This window comes from Lepidochelys olivacea (genome assembly GCF_965140295.1).
Source record: "Lepidochelys olivacea isolate rLepOli2 genome assembly, chromosome: 15".
Classification (NCBI taxonomy): Eukaryota; Metazoa; Chordata; order Testudines; family Cheloniidae; genus Lepidochelys; species Lepidochelys olivacea.
Genome location: NC_140425.1, coordinates 27,181,046 through 27,205,526, shown reverse-complemented (window position 1 = coordinate 27,205,526; position 24,481 = coordinate 27,181,046). Strand labels below are relative to the sequence as shown.

Here is a 24,481-nt window from a genome sequence, read left to right as displayed (position 1 = left end):
GAGGGGGCAATTATGACAGGCTGGCCTATGGGGCAGATACCCTAATCCCCTGCACAGCTCTCGCCTGGCATGAACCCACTCACCCCCCAAGTCAAGTGGCAAGAGCCCAGAAAACATCATGCTGCCATTTCAACATGTCCCTGGTGCACCACATGACTTGAGGCCACTGTTGGCTGCAGGTTTAGCAAAAATGTCTGAGACTTGTTTCTCTTAGAATATGATTACTTTTAAAAAAATATGAAAAAAGATGTACTGCTACATTCTACAGCAACGGTCCCAGGCACTGCAGCTTATACTACCTGGTATGTTTTTTCATTGGTATAATTTAGTTGATATTGAGACAGAGGGAACCTCTTATGGAAATAGGTATGGAGGGTTTGGGATTTTTTTTCCCCATTTATAAAAAGGGAATGATTCCGAGAACACAATCAAGTGGAATAAGTTCCCTAAATTATATAAAATTTGCTGACACGGTCGCATGCGCAAACACCATACTCATTTCGCAATGATCACATATTTGCTAAAAGTGTGTTTCTAGATGTTTAGGGAAACAGATTTATGTCTAATGCCAACTGTAAAGGTCATGTTTTTATAATCTTCTGTACAATAAGAGTTAGGGACAGGGCCAAACCAAAACCCTGGGTCCAGACACCTCAGAACTTGGGACAAGTCTCGATCCAGACAAAAAAGCTTTTCATCTTGGCCTTTATCTCTACTCACAGCCATGGTGACGACCTAGGGTTAAGTGTAGCCATCTAGCAAGACAAAGGGTAATGCACTGAGTACGCCAGGAAATGAAGTACAAATCCCACCAAAACAAAGCGAGCATAAATCTAAACCAGGATTGTATGCAGCCTGTGGTAACCCTGCATCATACTACTGCTTTCTGCTTTCCCACCTTCTGAACTTCTTGGCATCCTGTTTGGAGAACAGGTCTTTGTCCTTGAATAAAAACTGCTAAAGACAGCACGAAGAGCACAAGCACTTCAGTGTTCATTGTACTACAGGTGGCCCCTCCAGTACAATCAGAACGCTGGATTAACAGTCTGTTCATTTTGTTCCAACACAACTCGTGCTTTCAGGAGTTTAGTCACATGAGGTAGTAGTGCCCTTTACTCCTATGGACTTGACTGGGAGCCAGCGGCCCTCAGCAACTCACAGCACTGGGCTCTGTATTCACAGTAAAATGACTGGTGTACAGTCAATTTTAAAGTTACCTCAACTGCCCACACAGTGAGGATGCACCACCCTGATTCCCAGGAAGTTTAGATGTCTCCCAAGCCCTGCCCCATTGAATAAAACAATACATCTATCTCATGCCTCCACACCCTTCTGCCAAATTTTAACTCCCACTTGAATCCAAGGAAAGGAGGGGGTGTAATCATTGATTCAAGATGGCAGATAAGTCAAGAGTAGGAATGTAACAATGGGCTAGGGATTTAAGAGAAATGCCACATAAGTCTGCCTCCACAGGTGGGGGGAAACAGCCATGAGTAAAGGGGAAGTGGTTGAAAATACATCTGAGGGAAGATCTCAGGGCAAAAAGTCGTTAAAGGGCTGAGAGAGAGATCTTACAATCAATGCTTGAACTCTGTTGATAACTCTCACAATTTTATCACAAGTCTTGTAACATCTGGCATTTTTCTTAAGAGGCTTAGCTCCTGGAGTCATGTTATTACACTGCATAACGATCTCAGCTTTCATGTTAAAATGTTGTTTCTTGTCCTCATGGTTGCTGAGAAAACCTTGAAAAAAAATGAGATACCTAAAACTCATACACCAAAAAGGCAAATAAAAAAAATAATTTACTCTTTTCAAAATTCTCATCATCTTTTGGGGCCAGACTCATGATTTTTCAATGCTTGGGGTTGGGAATATTCTGAGAGAGGGCAGGTATCCGTTGAAGGACAGTACTTTGGCCACTATTTTTAAACCAAAAAAACCCACCCAAAGGCTTATTAATGTTTCAATAAATGTATCAGAGCAGCATTCTACCAGTGCCATTCTGTTTTCTTCAGCAGTAATCCAATGCTTATAACTCTTAGTCTATCTACGTTTGAATCTGCTATGATTTTAATTAATGCACCATTTCACATGGACACGATGTGACAAACCTACTGAGCAAAATTCAGATCTGTTTTAACTTCTCTATGGTCAAAAGTGTTACATCAGGGGGCTCTCTGTCCACAAGACCTATAAATTCATTGCAAACACCATCACAGTGAATGCTACAGCTAAAGAATTTATGGGCACTTTAAGCATCCTCTTTTTTTTTAAATAGGCAAGGGCAAATTTTTCAAAAGTGACTCAAGGCTCGTAAGACACTTTTGAAAATTTTGCCCTTTGTCTAATTTGATGCCATATAACATCGTCCAGCCACCCCAGAAGAAAGACAGGAGGCAATGATGTGGTATACTTGCCACAACTTTATTTTCTTGACATATCTGGGAGTGCCCAGCAACAAATTGTACAGTACAGGTCATCTCCCTTCCCCTAATGATTTCCACAAAACCCCAGCCTGGCCCCAGCCATCTGGTTGCTGGGACCCCATCGTCCCCCCCTTATAGGAGGTATAAGGGGCTAGAAAAGGAGGGGGTCAATTCTTTGCTGTACCAGATGGAGTCCCAACCCCCGACCCTTCCTCAAGCTAGAAAAAAGGGGTGGTATTTTCATATATAAAATGGATATGAAAAAAGCCTGCAAACTAAATGCCTTGTCTATCCTTGGTCCTACTGGAGCAAATGAGCCCATGCACAGAAGCAGAGATTAGAACAGTAGAAACACTCAAGATTAGGTTCTAGAACCTATCATCCTCACTAAGAGCTCCCTCCCACCATAAAGGAGTACACATTTTCCATTTGGAGTTAAGGAAGCTAACAAAATAAGTATGAAAATTAAAGTGGGGTGGGGAGAGAAAACAGACCATAAGAACATTAGAACAGCCATACTGGGTCAGACCAGTGGTCCATTTAGCCGTGTATATCCTCTCTTCCAACAATGGCCAGTGCTAGATGCATCCCTTGTCGTCCAGTTCCAGCTTCTGGCAGTTTTTTCACTGTTTATACTAGTCAATGGCACTTTCTGTAGTGCTCTACCAAAATGCTGAAAAGCCTGCCCGCTTGAATTCCCTTACAGTGCATGCACTCACATACACAGAAGGAAACACTGGCCCCTAAATCAGCAAGGTATTTCTTTTGCAATCCAGTTGCTTTGCATGCTCGGAGAATTATTTCACCAAAAATGTGAAAACCATTTTCTTCATCATGGAGAATTACTTGTATGTCCAGGAATACTCACCTTGAAATGAATAATCTGCTGTTGTGCAAGAGGTCAAGAACGCTTTAAAAAAAGAAGTTGCTAACTAGATCTTGACCAGATATAGCTGTTGCCATCTAAAGTGCCAAGAACCCACAGCTTAATGAGTTCCCAATTACACAGCTACCCTATACAACAAAAATCAGCATTTCAAGAGCCGAATTGAACCCGTACTCTGAAATTTAATCAGTTACGACAGGCCTCACTTTTTCTAAAGATTTCTTCTCCTAAATATTGCCAATAGGCTCTGAACCAAAATAATCACTTTATGAATTAGTGGCACAATTTTCAGAAGTGCTGGGTATCTACAACTCCCTCAAAAGGAGCTGGGAGACGCTAATGACCAGCAACTCTTAAATGTCCATAGTACTTGTCCCAGTTTTCAATTTATGCTAAGCCTGCAAATACAGGAGGTTGTTTTGCTGGGTTTTTATTTTTGGTTGGGGAGACGGGGAGATTTAAGACAACTGTTATTTACATTTCTGTAGTGTTCAGTATTGTTTTTTGCCTTCAGTATTATCTATGCCTTCTCATTTCCACAGCAGGACAAAATTCTGGAAACAGGGCAAGTGGAAGCTATTGTGTCTTTGATTTCTAACCTGGTATACTTCAGCCACAACAGTTCTAGAAGGCAGTAGGGAAAAGGAAAACTTGGCATCTCAATAATAGACACAGTCTCTTCTCTAAAACGTGGTTCAAGATTACATGTCTCAGAATGTTGTTTCTTAAGAAAGAGGGATAACAGAATAAATTGCTCTACTGGGTCTTTCAACATGCAAAATGTAAACCTGTTGTAGGGGATACAACCCAGTTGACTTCCATGTACATGACTAGTTCTAAATTTGTCCCTTTAAAGTGGATATGCTCTGAACTGATTAACCTTTCGCTGGTGTCACTTGTGACACCTCCAGACTGCAAGTGCATGTTACACCCTTCCCTTCTGAAAGGGTCCTATCTAATTTCATAGATATGGAACCAAAACTGGTCATATAGAATTTAATAAAAAAATCAGATCCCTTTTATCCTGTCCCAGGGAAATCATTCTCTATAGGTCTTTTCCTTAAGGGTTTGCTCATCAGGTCTTACTTTTAAAGAAACTGGGCCAAATCATCCCTGCTGTAACTTTAGTGACGTCAATGGAGTTACAGCAGGGATAAAACTGGGCCATTATTTTTATGTCCATGAATTATGTGCCCACTAAGAACAAAATCAGGTTAAGTAAGTATCCAAAACCTGCCCTGCAGACACAAAATTAACATCTATATGTAGAATGTATTTTCACCAAATCTATTTCCTGCTACACTTTTAGAGCTATATAAATTTTATGTCAAATTTGACTTCTCTAGCACTGAGCTACAATGCAAGATTCAAGTGACAAATGGCATTCACACTTTATATCCTGTTTTGATAAAGAAAAGCACCAAGAAAAATCTTTGCAGTTTTATTTAAAGACCTTTTCCCGGTAAATATCTAATAAAAGCAACAACAACAACAAACAGTGACAGGAAATTGCTAGTAATTGTTAGTTACTCTAAAGAGATGAGGTAAGTGAAGTAATATCTTTTATGGGATCAACTTCTGCTGGTAGAAAAGAAGAGCTCGGTGTAGCTCAAAAGCGTGTACCTTCCACCACCAGAAGTTGGTCCCATAAAAGATATTACCTGACCTACCTTGCCTTTTTCATATCCTGGGACCAACACAGAGAAACTTGCAGTGCTGTAGCCAACATTAACATCACACGGCATATCAGCCAGTAATAAAGCCCCAATAGCCTTGTTGTGATCCCTTGTCTCTTAGTAAATCCTAACAGGATTAAATATAAATATCTAAACTAACAACATGAAATAGTAGTTTAAAGACCAACAATATTCTGTTGTGAATACTTATTACCAGAAAGTTTCAAACACCGACACAGAAGGGGGAGACAAAAAACAGGCAGATAGATGAAACAGGCATTTACTTCGATAACAAAAACAAATAAATCATGGCTCAGCACAAGAGAGTTTACATCTACTAGTAAAAACCAGCACAAGTTTTCAAAACACAAAATAGTACAGCTCTTACATAATGCATTCCCCCTGCACCCTCTACCCTAATCCCCTCAGCATTAGATATTGCTCACTACCTAAGGCAGGGTACTGGACTAAATGAACCACAGGATGTGTCATACCTGATAAGACCTATAACCAAAATTTTCCAAAACTCCATATTCAAAGGTCTGACTGACACACATTAATGCTTTTGAGTAAATTTACTCATGTGTTAGTGCCACTATGGGCATGGTTAGAGTTACTCACATACACAAATATTTGCAGAATTATGTCCTTATGCTCTCAAGGATAAATAGCTTACTTTTCAGAAGCATCCATAAATGCCAGTGAGGTCAGCAGGAGCTGCAGATGTTCATAACCTTTGGAAAATCAGGTCACTTTTCTTCAGCCTACCTTAGAATATTTCTGGCCTCATGTCCCTAGACGAAGCTCTTGTCAGAAAGGAATGGTCTTATTTGGGACAGTCTTTTTTCCATTGTTTTCCCATAATAATTATACTTTTCCCACAACAACCCAGAAGAGTTCAATTTAATTTCCGCCCCGCAGCCTTGGAATCAAAATAACTGTAGCTGGAAAACGTGCGACCTCCCCAAGCCTTTATTTACAATATCACAAACCACAAGGGAAGGATCAGGCCAAGTTTTCCAGCTGGAATGGGAATGGCAGAAGAGAGCATGCTCTAGTTTTTGCAACTGCGATATTTTACACATTAAGGAGGGGATGAAATGAATCTGTGGAAAGGGTGAAATCAGAGGCCCCAATCCTGTAATCAGATCCCCACAGGTATATCTTTATGACCACTGAGTCCCACTGAAACCAGTACGGCTTTGTGTGTGCAGATCTGATTGCAAAACTGGGGCCTGGCATGCTTTTTGGGAGGGGTTGTTTGTTGGCTTTGTTATTGTTATCTGTAAAAGAGAGGTGCAGATGTCTGTTTTCATGTTCTTAAATGTTTGATAGTAATGAGTTCTATAATTACCTCACCCTCAAAACACAAGTATGACAAAGGTGCAAAAAAATTAAAATAAAATAAAATAAAATAATTTAAAAAATGAAGAATACAACCATCCCTAAACAAAATTAACAGAACCTTAGCCAAAAATTAACAAATGAGAGAGAGACAAGCACACAGATGAAGAAAGTTCACATCTATAGGGAGTTACACCAGTAACAGGAAACTACTGTCAGTTGATGTTGCGGTTAGAACCACACCAGTGTCGTCAGCTCTTTCCTCCCCGTTACACTGGGTGTCCAAACAGCTCATCACGCCTAGTGCTTTTACTGCGACAATGAGATGGGGGGGAAAAGTTAAACACACTCTTATTTCCACTAGAGATTCAAAAACATCAGTGCAGGCTGAAGTCATAGTCTTTTAAAGAGAGGCACCCTGTACCCGATTGCTCACCTCTGCTGAGAGCTAATACCATACCCAATTCAATTTGCTCATAATCCACTTCCCTTACCACAAGTTATCCACACTCATGTCTCTCCTATTACCGACTCCTTTCTCCTCTCCCGTCACTGTAACTCAACAGCTGCCGTGCTAACACGCACCACTTTAAACGCTTTTAAAATTGCAGTTCTCTCCTATCTTGCTCAGCTGCATCTCCACACAGAGTCCAGTTCTCTGTCTTTTGGAGAGTGGCTGTCACCCAGCTCTCTGAAGTGTTATCACCTTGATCTAACTCTCCTCGTAAAATGGCTTGCGATACTTCATATCAAAGATTCTACATAAAAACAGATTGTGTTGTATTGATCCATTCATCTGCCTTTAGAGTCATCTTCTAAAGGGGCCTACATCTCATGCTATGGGTGATGCTCAGACCACTTTCCTCAGACCACATAACTGTAAGACTCTTGCTTAGTACAACATATGCCAAGGGTTAGATTCAGCCCTGGTTTACTCCCACATAGAGGCCCAGGGCTCTACAGGGGAAAGCTTGCTGCAGGGTTGGTTCAGGCAACCCAACTCAGCTGTGTCCACCTGCCTTACTGGGGGCTTAGGGCAACAGTGCAGCCCAAAGAAGTGGTGGTGCAGGCTGGAAAAGGGGGCACAACCAGGATATATGGGGAAGAGCCAATTCAGGTGTAATTTATACTTCCCTTTGCGGGGTGGTTCTATGCATTGTTGTTTTAAGACATGTGAATTGCCCAGAGGGGGCACAGCTTCTCCAGAGTACGAGAGCCCTGCCTCCAATTAGCCATTCCTGCCCTCCCTCATACCTCACTCCTGCTGCCCCTCCCCACATAACCCCCGACTCCTGGTCTGTCACCCCTCCACACTCCCTTCCTGTACACCAGCTCCCAACTGCCCTCCCACCCAACAGAGGTATAGGCAGAAACTAACTGACATGAGTATGAGGGAGGGGAACATTCTCGTTTCCTCCCCTCTGAGGCTCAGGGAAGGGTGGAAGGGCAATGAGGAAATTCTGTCCCTCAGAACAGGTAGGAGCAAGGGAGCAGGGGGGACCGGTTAGGCTGCTAGTGCAACAGGCACTCCGTACCAGCAACCTCTGTCTCCTAGCACGGGTGCTGCCTCCCAGCCTGCACACCCACAGGGTGGAGGCACCACACATGGACACTCAGCCTGCACACCCACAGGGTGGAGGCACCACACATGGACACTCAGCCTGCACACCCACAGGGCCAGCTCTGTTCTTGTGAATCAAGCCCAGTTCTTATATTTTAATTATAATGCCCCCATGGATGTGGGATATGGTTTCTCTCAGGTGCCGACCCTGTAAGGTGCTCAGGGCAGTGGGGGGTGGAAGATCCTCAGCACCTCAGAGGAGCAGCCTTAAGGGAGCTCCCTCTTCCCCCCACCCCCTCACATTATTTGCTCTGTTTGGCAGTCTGGTCACAAGTCCCTCAGGGACTGAATAACAGAATCTGGCACAGGGACAGTGGTAGAGCACAGTAGGAAAATTACCCAGCGCCTGCATCCAACTGCTCCTACTTCTGGCCAATGCCATTTAGACCTTTGTTTTCATGAGTGCTGCATTCACCATCATTTTAAAGCCAATTTTATTCCCTTACGTACTTACCCTGCCGAGCCATAGATATTCCTCACTCCTTGCAGCTTCCTAGCGACCCACACTGTGCAGCTTCATTTTGCTGCGTGTAAAGGTAGCATTTCCTTGCTCTCTAAGTAACTGACGACCAATTGTGTGTCTGTTTTACAGAGAAACACTCAAGCCTCTTGATACATTAATCTCTTCAGGTGAGTGAAAGGCATGGGGCTAAGCCCACAGGGCAAAGCTAACCCTGAAAATGGGATGACACTGCATTTGCCTTCCTTTGCTTGTCACTAGTTTACAGAGCACATTCTCCTCCATTACACAGCTCAGAGGTGAGCAAAGGAGCAGAAACTAGGACATAAAGCACCTTAAACCCATGGGAAGTGAGAGCAGAGCCTGCTCCTGCCGTTCCTCCAAGCAAGTGGAGGCCCTTCAATGCCTCCACCACACAGAGGAGGCTCAGGGGAGGCTCTTCTCAGGGCCCTGTGGACAGGAGTGAAAATTTGTGCTGCTAAGAGCATTAACCTTGCTGTTAAGCTGCTAACAGTAGTATTTACTCCCAGAGAGACCCATCCATGGTTCCTACTGCACGGCTGCAGTAGGGAGGGATACTCCAATGGCAGCATGGCTCCCCCAGGAGAGAAGCTATGTCCCAAAGAGGCTCAAGCCGTCTGCAAGGTTAGGAACAGTTACCATACCAGTATCTGGGCCCCACAGACTTTCTGGGGAGTATCAGGAGGAGATGCTCCAAGGTGAATGCTGCTCAATTTCCTGGGCTCTCTGTCCCTCTCCCATGGGTTTTATGCCAGTACAATACTAAGGGTACCACGTGGCCCTTTGTCTTCAGCGACTTCTGCTTGAGGCACCCAAGTGCTAGTTCAAGGCCAGATTACGCTTTCACTCACAACTGTGAACATTCAGAATAACTACAGTGCCTTGAGGGTGTGAATCCAGAATCACTGAAAGCAACTTGTACTTCTCAGCCTTGGTGCTCTCACAGCTATACTTGTCCACCCTGTGCCTGCTTCCAGTTGCTCTTGAATTGAAGGTCAGCAGCCCCGAATTTTAGTATATAACAGCAGAATGCAAGATTGCAGCACCCTAGACATCATTCCAAAGGGAAACATTGACTAGAGATAAAAGTTAAACCATTGTTGGTACAAATTTTAATGGGGCTTGGGGAAATGGGGTAAGGGAAGTGGGAAAATACAACAGATTCAAGCAGAACAGTCATGAATAGTCAAAAGGGTATGCTGAGGCCACACCTACTTTCAAGTAAATTAGCTGCAGAACACCTGTACATTTGCTAGTTCCATAGGCAGTTTCAGAAATATGAGTCAGGACAGTAAAACTAACATGAAGGACATTTAATGAAAATCACCAAATATTTAAAACAAACATTAAAGGAATACACCACAAGGTTAAATCACAATGTAATTGCAATGTACTATGTCATTACAAAAGAAAAAAACGTCGCTTGTTACCTTTAATTATCCTAACAGAAAAAGAATTCCAACTTCTCACCATTTGTGCTGTTTGTTTTGGGGTGGGGGTGGGGAGGAATTGCAATTTCTGTCCGCTTGGAAAATGAACATAAGCCTGTCAATTTCTACTTGCTTTCTGGATTACTTGCACTAACACAATATTACAGTATTCAGGTTCCAAACACTGCCTGGTGTAAATTAAAAACAAAATACTTATATTCACTGATTTTTTAAAAGAAGAAGAAAAATGAATACATTTGTATGAGGGGTTTTGGGGTTTTTTGTTTGTTTGTTTCTTTGTTTTTTAAATATATTAGGTCTAAATTTGGGGAGTAACCTATTTGGTAGTCCCTAAGGTGCCACAAGTACTCCTTTTCTTTTTGCGAATACAGACTAACACGGCTGTTACTCTGAAACCTATTTGGTAGCATCCCTTTAGTGAACCCACTTTACAAACCTAAGAGAGCTCTGGGTGTTGACTGAACAGAAACAAAAGCACAGGTACACTCAGCAAAAGTTTTCTTCAAAAGGAGGACAATTATAACCAGAAAATACACACAAGTTAACTCAGCACAGGACAACCTACTCCTGTGACCCTAAGCATGGAGTCTGACCTTCCCAAAGGCTACCCAAGCAGCCACTCTTTGAACTTCCATTGTATAGCCCTTCCACTGAGGAACCTGAGCTGAGGCTAACCACTTGTTCCCCAGAGATGGTTGCCATTCCCCACAGTAGTGTATGAATAATTTTTTTTTTAATAGAAAGAGAACTGAAATTCAATGGAACTGTCAGAACATACCTTATGTATGAAATCTCTCTGGATACTTCTGAATGCAGCAGGGAGTCAACGCAGCATTGCTGACGTAGGATGTCACTGTTGGTCCACATATGTCAACATCCTAGAGAAAATAAAAAACATGTACTTAACGACCATGCCGCTGGGAAATTAACAGCAAGAGTGAAGTTATGGCATGCTAATAGCTCCTGTACAAACAACATGAAGCTATAACCTTTTATAATTGTACATCATAGTTCTCTGCAGACATCCCTCCAGTATGTTAGAAATTCAATACATGATAGTAGGCGGTAACAAGCACCTTAGGGATTTCAGCTCATTCGAAGCCATGAGTCATCGTAATCTCTAACTCATGGAAATTTAAAGTAAGAAAAAAAAATTATTGCACTGACCACTACCACATGCTCTCTTTGCATAACATAATCATAATCCCCCATGCAAGGTTACTAGTTCACGCAGGGTGCTGAATGATGTAAGATATTTAGCGTGGATGTTGCTGAAGAAAAAATTCACATAGCAGCAGTCTACTAAACAGCTCCCCTGAGATGAGGCAGGACCCGTTGCTTTAGGAGTGGGAAGAGAGCTGGAATTGTCTTTATAGAAGCTATTCGCTTCCATAGGCAGGGGAGGAGTAAGGAAAAATAGCACCTCCCAGTACTACTGCAGAGAGATGGTTCTTTCCCCCTAGTATTGCAAGAGGAGCAGCACAGTGAAAGGGGAGAGGGCTGGGCTACCAGGGGAAGTGAGAGTTTTCAGTGCCTCAAGCCAGGTAGATGTCGGCTCCCCTCCTGTACTGGGGCAGAGATGGGGAATTTATATCTGAGACACCACCCCTTCCACCTCCCTGCCCCCGCCTGTGGTTACTGGTATCCTGGCCCCGCAGGCTGCCTTTGCCCGGAGAGCTGAGAGATCTACAAGGAACATAATAGAACAATTATATCCTAAGTAGCTCATGGAGTTTAATAATGGCAAGTGGCCTATTACCTTTTTAAAGAGATTCCTTTGGGTGGACTCTCGCATTGCTTTTAACTACTGTAGATCATTTTTAATGCATTCTTTTAAAGTGCCTGATCAGTACATCAGGTCACACACACACACAACCCTCCCCAGTCCCACCAACCCTCACTCCACTTGCTTCTTGCCCCTTTCCCACATTAGAGTAAAGCTCCTCTATGTCTCTTCAAAGCCCTACAAAACTTTGGCCTCATCCACACCTCTGCTCCTGACTCCTTCCTTAATCCCTTTCTCCCAGAGGCAGCCAGCACAGACCCTGACAAAGGCTCCCAGCAGTGGGCAGTCCAGAGAGGGGAGGGAAGACAGCAATGACACCAGGCATCTGCATGCATCTGCCTTTGCCACCTGCATGCATCTGCCTTTGCCACCTGCATGCATCTGCCTTTGCCACCTGCATGCATCTGCCTTTGCCACCTGCATGCATCTGCCTTTGCCACAAGGCCAACAGCCAGCCAACACCATCTCAGAGGTGGGTGTGGTGATGAGGTGGCATAGCCAGGCATGCCAAGGGAGTGGTGATGCACCAATTCAATGCATCCACACGGCAGCCCCCATTAACTGGCCTCCTGTTAAAGCTGCCTTATCTCAGCAGAACCTCCGGGGGGCAGTGGAAACATCATCCCTTTGAGCTTGGGAGGTGTCCAACTATCCTTTCTGGCACTGGGAGCTGTAACTTGTGCCAGCGCAGGTGATCCTGGCCCCTATCCTGGACTCTACGCCCCTGCGTTACATAGCAGGAGAAAAACACTTCATGGCAGCACAAGCGTTTCCCCAGCACACACACTCACAGCAGAGATACATGGGCAGCCTCAACCCCTCCTTTCCCCCCTTCACCCTCCCCCCCAAAGAAACCTCCTGTAGATCAAGCATAAAGTAAAACCTATCCTGGCAGGAGCTACCTTGGAACACACGCCTACCAGAACAGACTACACACATGCACAGCAACTCTGGGACTGGAACATGGATTATGAGCCAGAAGGCAGGACATACCGAGCCAGGCGTGGAATCACTACACTGTGCACTATTTAGCTGACCCTGCCATGGTTAATAGGATTGATTTATACCTTACCAAAATAGATTTTAATTGCAGTTTACTCTTGTACCTTCATACAAAGCTTGCGCGGGTCACAGTCACACTGGAGAAAGAGCAAGCATGAGCAATGTTTCAGGTCCATTAGTTTCAGAGTCGTCACAGACAGCAAACAGCCAGACAGCTTAAAATATATTTAGTCCTCAAATGCTTATTAACTTCATCTGCCGATTCACAGCTCAGCCAATCGCATGGAGCCCAAACACCACTTCTGCTTTCCCAGCACAGATAAAAACGCTACAACAGTTCGACAGAAAGTTATTTAACCTATATACAAACCTTTGGTATTGTGACTATTATTAATGGATGCAATTTGACTTAGAAATTGAACTGCAACTCTGGCGACATGGCATAGTGATCAGACAACAGGAACAACAGTCAGGCAGTCCCAAACGCTAACCCTGGTGCCAACAAAGAAACATCTATTGATAGATTTCAGCTTCAGGCTTGCAAGAATCTGATACCAGACAAAAGTCAACAGGAATTACCTCCTACCCTCATCTAGGAGGCTTGATTTAAATTAAAAGTGATTTAAATAAGCAAGCAGGAAACCTTGATTTAAATCATTTTAATTTTGTTTTGCGTTTGTATATGGTCCAAAAGAAAAGTTTGTCCTGCTTGGCTGTCATGACCATTCAAATAAGTTGATTTGCAATGCAAATATAGCCTTTACACTAAATGTTGGTACTAATCAACATTTTTGCTAATCAAGTTTACACTGTATCTACACACATTTTATTTAAGGAATTATGTAGCTTAACATACATTTGTTCAGATTCTTAATTTTTACATTTTTTATCATGTTAAAAAATGTGTCATTCACCATTTTCTATTTACATGACTAGATGGTAATTTTTTTTACTCATGATTTCTTTCTCACTTGCATTAGGATGAAAATTTGAATTCAATTAAAAATGCACAAAAGCAGCATTTTAAACTAGTTTTTATGAGTTAAATAAAACTACCTTAAATGTGCTAGTTACATAAAAAACATTTATCAAATTATGCCTTGCATTTTAAACTAACCGATTTATTAAATAAAGGAAATATCATTTGCAGTTAGTGAACTGACTAACTTGTTTCTGGTCACCATGAGCCAGATTTTCAAAAGTGTTTAAGTGCCTGAAGGTGCAGCTAGGCTCCTAGTGGAATTTTCAAAAAGTGTCTAAATAGATTACGTGGCTAACTCCCATGGGAATCAATCACTTTTTGAAAATCCTATTAGGTGCCTCTCTGCCTAAATACCATTGAAAACCTGTTGCCATGTCCTTCACATTTTTAGAATTAGTAGACCTCATTCTCTCCCACCTGTTTTTTTATTCATAGATTGGATAAGGAAAATGAGCATTCCTGCTTTTTCAACTCCCTATCAGCTTCTCAAGTTTGAATTAACTAGTCTGCATGAAGAAAATATTCTCTCTGCACCTGCTAACTAAAATGAAACCAAAAGAAATTAAGGCAAAAGCTTTTCTGTACAAAAGAAACAAAGTACTTACATTGGAAAAATTTAAATACCAGCATTCCTTCCATTGTAAAGACTAAAAACAACAGAGATACTTACTTCATACAGTTTCAGAGTAGAGCCGTGTTAGTCTGTATTCGCAAAAAGAAAAGGAGTACTTGTGGCACCTTAGAGACTAACAAATTTATCTGAGCATAAGCTTTCGTAAGCTTTTCGTGAATGAATCCGATGAAGTGAGCTGTAGCTCATGAAAGCTTATGCTCAAATAAATTGGTTAGTCTCTAAAGTGCCACAAGTACTCCTTTTCTTTTTACTTAATACAGTACAGGACATTGTGACATAGCTTGAATTGTCCTCAAAAGTTAAAGATTCCCACACCCCTTTAATCTATATATAATTTAAAAAAGGAGCACCCTTTAATTCATTACATTTTGCAGAAGGGTGCTGCAATTTTTTGAAAAATTTAAACAATTAGTAGATTATATTAAGTTTAGACCTTTACATAGCTTGTGATAATTTCAAATTTAATTTTAAACATGTTTATTTTTTAAAAGATAAATGTATTTAATTTAAAAAACCCAAGTTCAATAAGAAAATGATTGTTATTTTAAATAAAAAAGAAAGCATCAACTTTTATCCACTGCATCTTCATTATAAAGACATACCATGATAGTGTCTTCTTAAACACATGGATCTAAATTCATTCTTGCTGCAACCATGAAGGCTTTAGTGGAGTTGCACCAGGGAGACATTTGGGTCAAGGTGGCTCACACCAGAAAAAACACAGAAATGCTAATACATGATAGCATATTTACTGACCACCAATTAGGAGTCTGATCCAGAGAGGTACTGAGCAATCCCAACTCTCTCAGACTTCCATGGGAGTTGGGATTGCTCAGCACCTCTTAAGATTCTCCCTCGCACGCACACACACGCGCACACACACACACAAAATTAGGTTCAAAAGCATCATGATACCATGCAGAAGATGATCAAAGCAGCCGTAGCTATTAGTAGATAGATTCAGATGTAAATACATTTTGCAGTTAGGATGAGGTGCCACCCAGCAGGTGGTGAGTTGCTCATTTTTAGCACAAACGTTGAAAACGCTGCACTACACTAATAGAACTGGCATTTATCTTTCCATGGAAAGAGACTAATTATAACATTCTTTTGGCTGGCTTCTGAAGGCCTGTCTACTTAACTGATGTGTTGTGCTGCACTTCTCAGTTGTTCCCCCTAAGAGATATCGTAAGTGTCACACACAAGTACCTTTTTATTGGGGAATGGGTGGAGTTCCCACCGTGAACAGAACAAATACAACAGGGTATACTAGTGGCTCTGAACCTTTCCAGACTACTGTACCCCTTTCAGGAGCCTGATTTGTCTTGCGTACCCCCAAGTTTCACCTCACTTTAATACTACTTCCTTACAAAATCAGACATAAAAATACAAAAAAGTGTCACAGCACACTGCTACTGGAAAATTGCTGACTTTCTCATTTTTACCATATAATTATACAATAAATCGATTGGAATATAAATATTGCACTTACATTTCAGTGTATAGTATATAGAGCAGTATAAACAAGTCAGTCTGTATGAAATTTTAGTTTGTACTGACTTTACTAGTGCATTTTATGTAGCCTGTTGAAAAACTAGGCAAATATCTAGATGAGCTGATGTACCTCCGGAAGACCTCTACATACCCCTGGTTGACAGCCACTGGGGTATACCATGGACCAAATATTTATTTGGATTATGGTAGCGCTTACAGTCCCAAGCCAAAATCAGGGCCAAATGTAGTACAGACATACAGCAAGAGACATAGTCCCTGCCCCAAGGAGCTTACAATTTAAATAGAGAAGACAAAGGGTGGGAGGGGAAACAGAAGCACAAAGAGGGGAAGTGACTCACCATGGTCAGGCAACAGATGACTGGCACAACCAAAGACTCCCAATTTCCATTCTAGTGCCTTATGTACAACACAACACTGCATCCCAAGTTTGGTCCCCACCTGACATTTGGCTTTATCATTAGTTTAAACAAATATAACAATACACCATAAGCCTCAGCCTTGTCCCTATGCTTGGCCATTCCTACGGTTTCCCTGCAGAAGCCTCTGTGCCCTAGTTCCCTGTGCCTAGAAGGGTACTTTCACCTTCTTTTAACCAGAGTTAACAAACCACACCTGCCACAATCAGTCAGTAGCTTTATGCAGGACTCTAGCATGTGATAACAGGGAGGGTCAACAGAAGAACACTGCCACACTGCTACCGAGAAAGGAGTGGGGAAGAGAGGAAAAAAGATCCTTGTTCTGTTTCTGCATCCCCATAAGAGTGGGCACAGTGCAATTTTCCAAGGGTAAATGAAATAGTTCCAAACAGCGCAGTTGTTATAGCCCAGTCTAATGATTTTGTACAATCTATAATAATATGTTACATCCTCATAGAGGTCAGCTGCTGCCCAATACTGTACATGCACAATTTGCAAGCAACATTCTCTGGCTGGGCATTCACAGTAGTTGCCTACCCTGAAATCAAAGGGTTTTTCCCTGTCTTATCAGACCTTTAATCGGTCCTAACAGGCCATATCCGGCTATAACTAGTTAAGCTGCTGCCAGCACTTTGGCTTTTTGTTTAAAGAAAAGGAATAAATAAATCCAAAACCAAAAAGCACCTTGTATTCAGATAAAACAGACAGCAGAACATGCCGGGGAACACGTGCAGTTAATAACAAGAAAGCTAAATGTGGCAATAAATGCAGAAATAATAGAAGGTGCACAGAAAGGGATGTTCCCAGCTCTTCCCTCCCCTCACTTGCATCTGGATCCTTTACTGTGCTGCAGTTACACATTTTAAGTAACAGAGAGATGCTTCTGGTTTCACCCACAAAGGGCCTGAGCCAAGAGAAAATATATACAGGCTTCAGGAAAATGCTAGGTCTGAGAGGCTGAAGGTACTGGTTGGGCTGCAGGCTGATCCATCCAATGGAAAGGATGTGATGCTGCACAAGACATAAAGGGAAAGGGGGATGGGGTAGAGAATGACAAAGCAGCTCGGGGAAGGGAAGAGGAGTTCACTGAGCCGCACACCTCACTTCACTGCAAAGCAACCCCATATGCTGGACCTCTGCACCCAACTACAGCTATTGAGCCCAAGAGTGTTACTCCACACCTGGGGATGGAGTAACACCCTGTATGTGGCCCTCAGAGAGGTAATACAAGTGGGTCCCCCAAGGCTCATGTGGTAAATTTGTTTACACAGTTAGGAGGATGAAGGTCTCTCTCTTCTTGGTGGAGTAAGATTATTCAGACTCGCCCCACCCCCACCCAGGCAGGGATCCTCAGCCTACCATCCTCGCATGGAGTTTCCCCATCACTTTGTTTGGGAAAGGAAGCAGCTGTGTGAGGGTGAGGAGAGCTCTCTCCTTGGCCGAGCACCAGGGCAGAGATGTCATCCAGGGACAGCTCTTTGGACTATGCAGTGCCTACAATGACATTCATCATTCACATGGCATTTTCATTCTCAAAGCTCCTTGCAAACAGTAACCAGCCCAGTACCCTAGCAAGGTAGGCAAGTGGTTATCCCATTTTACTTATGGGAAAATGGAGGCCAAAAAGTTAGCGATGGGCCCAAGGTCAGTGATGGAGTCTGCATCAGAGCAAGGATCAGAACTCAGCAGTTCCTGTCTTCCAGACCTGTACTCAAAGCACTGTTCCAGGCCTCTCATAAAATTAATGGCAGAGAGCCAAACTTGTGCTAGACTGCACGGAGACAGACTAAAGATGCCATATCTATATCCCATTGACTTCAGCAATACTCAGCACCTCAAAGGAGGAGGCCCCACATACATCCTGACTTAACTCCCCTGGTCCTTGTGTTCTCATTACAGCAGGGAGAACTTGTATTTAATATTATGAGAGTCTGCTGTAAGCTGCAGCCAGTCTGTTCAGAACCCCACCTTCCAAAATGGACGATGGCCTTTGGGCCCCTCTGTTGCCATGCCCCTACTAGAACAATAGTAACTGTTCCACACAGGCCTAGTGAGGCAGCCAGTTACAGTCTCAGACTCTGGGGAGGATCTGCCATAGCTCCTAAATTAACATTAGACAGACAGTTACCACAAAAGGGTGGAAAAAATCCTCCCAAGTGGAAGCATCCTCAATGGGGGTCACAGACACTGAGATTCTGAAGGGCCAAGCAATTGAAGAAGCTGCTTTCTGCTGGATAAGGGCTCCGGATTTGTTCTCACTGAGGGAACCTCATGTTTTATATATGAAAATGTTACTGCCCTTAGTACACATTTCTAAAAGGTTTGCTCTGGCTGATACATGCAGCTTCCTTTTAGGAAGGCTTTTTTACTTTTAAAATTTATTTTAATCTGCTGATTTTTAACTACTTTCTGATCACTCTCTCTAGCTGGGTATGTTTAACGCAAAGAACTCCTCAACAGCTCCAGTCTCTGCCCCTTTCCAAATACACGTGGCAATTAAAGCAGAAGTGGTAACTACTGCACAACATTTCAGTTGAAATGAGAAGTCTCAAAAAAAGAAAAAAGAAAAACCCACAACAACATCTGATCAGGACCTGACAGAGAGGAAATAAAGACTGTCTGGGTTTAAATAATATGCTTAAAGAGAGAATACAGAGAGCTTTTCCATCATGTTCTACAAATGAACTGTAGTCTCTCTGTATAGATGAAACCCACAATCCATAATAATATTCAGGCTTTCACCTTTATTCTCTGTTTTATCAGAGCTCATCTACTGATCACCCATGAGCTCCATGGAATAGCCTTAACATTTCAGTGTCAACACAGAAGTGCTCTGGTAATGATTGAAAATATTTACATATTGCCTCATTGATTGGTTCTTTTGACCATCTGGCTAGTCTGCATTTTAAAAGGGTTTTAAAAATACAGTATATATTATTTTTTAAGTGGATTCTTGCACACTGTTTAGGTCAAGGTAGAGCATCACACATGAATCCATCCCTGCTGCAATTCTTAATCCTAAATATTTAAGACTGAAAACTTACAAATTTCATCCCGACTTTAGCTGAAATAATAATTTACTTATTTTCTTAACTGAAAATGAGTGCTCAACACCTAACAGAATGAACAAATATGCCAGTTCAGCAACGATGTCTCATTTTTAATGAGGCAAATGGTGTCATCTTTTGGACAACCGATGAGTCAAATGGAAACACATCTTTTAGGTTTGGCATAATTTGCTAGCTTTCATTATTTTACAGATTAAGAAATATTTTATAGAAAGGTTTTCTTCAAGATGCAATAGCTTGTAGTAGCTTAAGAACATTGGGCCCCAGTGCTGTCATTTGTATTACAATAGCATCTAGAGGCCCCAACTGAAAGGTAAGTCCCTTTGTGCTAGGCACTGTACAAATACATAACGAGAGACAGTCCATACCCAAAAGAGCTCACAATCTAAACAAACAAGACAAAGGAAGCATTACCCCCATTTTACAGCTGGGAGACGGGAGCACAGAGAAATCAAAAATTAAAACCTAAAAATAAAACAAATGCTACTGCCCTGAGCTACAGTAACTTTGTTATGATTAAGTTAAGTCGGCTTTCCAGTGTACTGTACAGTGCTTTGGATTTCCCTTCCCTCGTTGCTCCTATCTTTCCTTAGACCCCCATAAACTCAGAGATGTTGAGCTTATGCTTTTCATGCAGGATTAGTAGTGAGCTCAGCTACATTTCTCCCCTCTCCTAGATATAGTAGTAGCATATGGCCACAATTTAGGAGCCAGTCCCGCTGGCCTTCAGTGGTAGAGACCCCAAGTGACTTAAGTATGAACAGACTTAGGAAGCTGGCTTTAAATTGGATTTATCCCTGAATGCAAACAGCTTTGGTAGGATTTACATCAGAGTTTTAATCATATAAAAAAGCTAAATGTTTTGCTGCTGAAATCTTTGCTAGAAGAGCTTTAAATATTTACTCCAGCTATAGCTAGTCAGATTAACATATGTTGGCAGAAGGAATGTATTGCCAATTCAGCAACTGATTCTGGAGAAAAGGCATCTCACCCATTCCCCCCCCTCCCCAAGTTAGTGGTTTAACTTCACGCTGGTATTCAGTTACATAATCTACTGTACAACTCTGATCTTCAGTAGTCTATGAAAAATAAGTAAGTGCAATGTTAACATCTGCCTTACAGATACTACAGTAAAGGGTGTTAAATAACAACCTGACTAGAGTACACTGAGGGGGAAAAAAAATGAATGGACCTAGTTCATGCCCATCTACAAATAAAGTTTTTAAGAGTTTAACTCATTTATATTAGGTTTCATGGAGCGTTTCATAATAATATAACCAAATTATGCACAAAAGTTTAACAATTACAAGTTTACTGCAAGATCTCTTTCAAGTACTTAGTGGGAATACAAAAATGCAGTTCTCCTCTGAGAAGCAGCTGTAAAACGGACACCAGGGATTCCAAGTTTATCCTCTTGGTGACTTCAGTTTAAAACAGAAGATGCATATTCTAACTGCTGGTGCTGCAAACTCAACTTGAGGTCTAAAAGTCAAGGTCTGCCTCAGATCATCAGCAGTAAAAAAACTGCTAACGCAACTTAGATGAAAACGTTATTGATGATGCGCAAGATAAAAGATATTCCTGCCTGCTCTTTAAGCTCCGCACTGCTAGCAGGGAATCAAAACAGGGTTTTGTCACTAAAGCTATCAGGTATGGCTCAAAGACACGCAGATTGCAGACATTGTGAGTAGGTACTAGTAGAACTGTGCTCATTTTATTACAGCCATGTTTCGTACTATAAAAAGCACTGACACAGGTCATTTTCATACTATTCCCGCAGGGTGTGTGTTAGGAAAGGTGGCCCCATTTTGAAAATCAAAAACCAAATTTGAAACTCTCCACAGCTTTTCTCTGAAGAAGAGCCTGCAACACAGAACAAGTCCAGTGCTTATATGGGGCACATTCTGCTCTCAGTTACATTTCTGCAGCCCTACCAAAATCAACAGGGTTGTATGGTTGTAACGGAGGGAGGGACTTGGCCTCACCAAGGCTTGGGGGGAGGGGAGGGAATTCCATTACTGCCAGTGAGGTAAGTATGCTCAAATAAATTTGCTAGTCTCTAAGGTGCCACAAGTACTCCTTTTCTTTTAACAATTGACAGTATCATCCCCTAATGCAGAGAAACCAGCAGAAGGAAGCTGATTCCACAGGAAATTCTTACTGTTCACTGAGGACAGACAGGGGTCCCCCTCCATAAACTTACAGGCATCCTGACACACATGCTGGACACAGGCTAGTTGCAGTGCTTCTATCCAGTGCTTCTATTCAGTTCCACATAGGGTGACCAGACAGCAAGTGTGAAAAATCAGGATGGGGGTGGAGGGTAATAGGCGCCTATATAAGACAAAACCCCAAATATCAGGACTGTCCCTATAAAATCAGGACATCTGGTCACCCTAGTTCCACAGTACTTCCCATGGACTCCCCACTGGCAGCTGCTGGAAATTCCCCTCCAGGGCATATCACATCATGCAGCATAAGAGGATGCTGATGATGTCAACGTTATCTTATGCAAGAGAATCTCCATGGGGGTGGGGGAAGAGACAAATGCCCTCACCATCTATAGAGCTCAAGCCCTTTGACAGGCCTACAGAAGAGCCTTCCATAGGGTCAAGGGAAAGGAGAAGCATGTAACAGAACTGGTGCATCTCTGTGGTAAAGTCCACTGTGTATGGCGATTAACTCAGAATGGGAAGCAATGTACGAGAGTAAAACATTTTAAGCAGTTTTCCTCACAGATTTGCAAAAATAATCAGCACTGTTAAAGATCAGCCCCTAATTCAATGTGGCTTTTTCCCCTCCAAGCAGTGATGATGTATTTCCAGTGCTCTGGTTCAAATAATATCATTATATGAATCTCTGGTCAAGTAGCCTGTCAAATAGAGCTAGCAAAGTATGCAGAGAGTCAAAAACTCATCCTGTTACGCTAAACAAACAAACAAACTGATAAAATACACATGAGGCTAGAACAGAGGCTTGCTACATAGGAGCTGCTGCCAAAAGGTTAATGCTTCAATTAGGCTTGCCCTAATATGCATTTCTACCTGGCAATTATTGTGTGTTAAATAAATTCTGTCCTTGAAAAGCCCATTTAGGGGAGTTTACAGAAGAGATGGTGAGCTTTAAGAGTCATTCTGGGTTCACAAAACAGATAGGACACATTGTAGCCATGCTAAATGTATATTTGGGAACCATTCCTCAAAGTGTTACTTTACAGTGGACACAATTAAAAACAAAACAAGTGTTTAACTTCTTCAATAGTTAAATTAGCGGCAGTATTTCATAGTCTAAGTAGGGGAAAAACAGCAGTAAATTCAAATACCGTTTTCAAACCTTTGTAAATGTGGCATCTAACACACACAAAACCCCTCAAAAACCCACACACCATGGTGCCTACTGTGCTTCTGTTCATATCATTTATTTAGGTGGGACTACACAATGCACAGGATAGGGGCCCAAATGAGTGATCTGTCAGAACGGCTCAACAGAAAAATAGTCTCAGCTTGGTTACATGGGAATATTCATGAGAGTTAGTGTGGACCAAAAGATAGGGCACTGGCTTAGGAGATAGGAGACCTGGGTTCTTTCCCTGGCTCTTTGGCTGCCTCACTGTGTGACTTGGACAAATGACTTTACACTTCGGTGCTTCAGTGTAAAGATCTGTAAAATGGAGATGATATTTCAACCTCCTTTGCAAAGAGCTTTGAGATAGTCAGACAAAGGGCGTTATAGAAGAGGTAAGGGTTATCTAGAGAGAGATAAGCCCTCTGTTTTTCCCACAGCATTTTAAATTCATGTTTTCAGAGGTATACACAGTTATTTAGACATTAAACTATCTCTGCCCTTGTTTCTCACACTTTAATTCACTTTATTTGCTACTAGAGAGGGGGCCAGCAACAAAGTTTGGGTATGTTCAGACTAGAACACTACGAGCCTGATGCCAGGTTGAGAGGGAAGTGTTTCCAGCTGCAGAGTCTGGCCAGGAAATATTGAAAAGAAATTAGGATCCATATTTCCATCATGCAGGGGGAAAAACCGACTCAGTGAAAGGGAAAATTTAACAGCTTGGAAACGCCTACAATTGGTTTTGAACCTGAGATACTGCAAGAAGATGTAAATATTTGGATTTCAATTTCATCTGACATGATAAACAAAAAACCATGTTCTATTTCCTTTAAAGAAAAGTGGCAGGGTGAAGAACAACACCACTGAAGTAAGTAAACCACCCACATAGAGAAAAATCATTCTATATTGTTCCTTTTCCCTAAAAGAAGACCTCTTAGATTACCTAAAACTATTGAGCTTTAAAAAAAAAATCACAACAGAAATTCACACCCCATTTTGTGCCTTTTTGTGACAGAAGGCAAAAAAGAAAAATTGTAATCTATTAATTCCCAACTCCTCGTGACTTTGTTGGAACCAGGAGTGGACCCGGAGCGTAAACTCCCATACAAGGGCACAATGGTATTCTTTACCTCTTCGGAGATGGCAACAGCCCTGCCAGCTTTCCCAAGAAGTCATAATTCATAGACTTCAATTCAAAATGAGCAGACAGAAGAGTGACTCACTGAGCCCTAAACAGGTTTCAGAATAGCAGCCGTGTTAGTCTGTATTCGCAAAAAGAAAAGGAGTACTTGTGGCACCTTAGAGACTAACCTAAACCAGATTCCTGATGACTAACCAATTCAGGACACATTGTGTAAGCTGAAGAGTAGTGACCCACAGCTGTACTATAAAACCTGCAATCCTCCCATATCCTTTTAAAGCACTTAAATAGAATTAAATCCTTATGATACTTCCAACATCTTGCAAGGACCTGACTCTTCCTATACATCCTGGGATAACAACGCCTATCTAGTGGCTCTCGACAGTGAAGTGCTCGGGTATGTCAAGGTCCTCCATATGCTTGTGCTGTTACACATGCCCACTTTCTAAGCAGGGCACTACACAATTAGAAGAGAATGCCTTTTGAGGACACGGTTGTATGGGTTAAATCAGATAATTTGCTTGAACTAGTAGCTAAGGATTAGTTATGTAAGCACCAGCAATCCAAACAAATTATAGTCAGCTTTTCTATCCATCAAATTAGTTGCACTCACCATGACAAATTAAAAACCTTAAACCATTAACTCACTATTGTCTTTTATAACCTCTCCAGACGGTACGAGAATGCTGAAGTGGGCTTTAGCC

At 42.0% G+C, this 24,481-nt stretch overlaps 1 protein-coding gene across 4 annotated transcripts in view; it reads right to left on the bottom strand.

The window, feature by feature from the left end:
- Positions 1 to 24,481, bottom strand: part of PITPNM2 (phosphatidylinositol transfer protein membrane associated 2) — a 216,902-nt gene that overhangs the window by 184,794 nt on the left and 7,627 nt on the right. For all 4 annotated transcript variants that reach the window (XM_084648892.1, XM_084648894.1, XM_084648893.1 and 1 more), the window contains exon 2: positions 10,667 to 10,766. The gene's annotated coding sequence lies outside the window, so the exon portion shown is untranslated. The remainder of the gene's footprint in view (positions 1 to 10,666; positions 10,767 to 24,481) is intronic.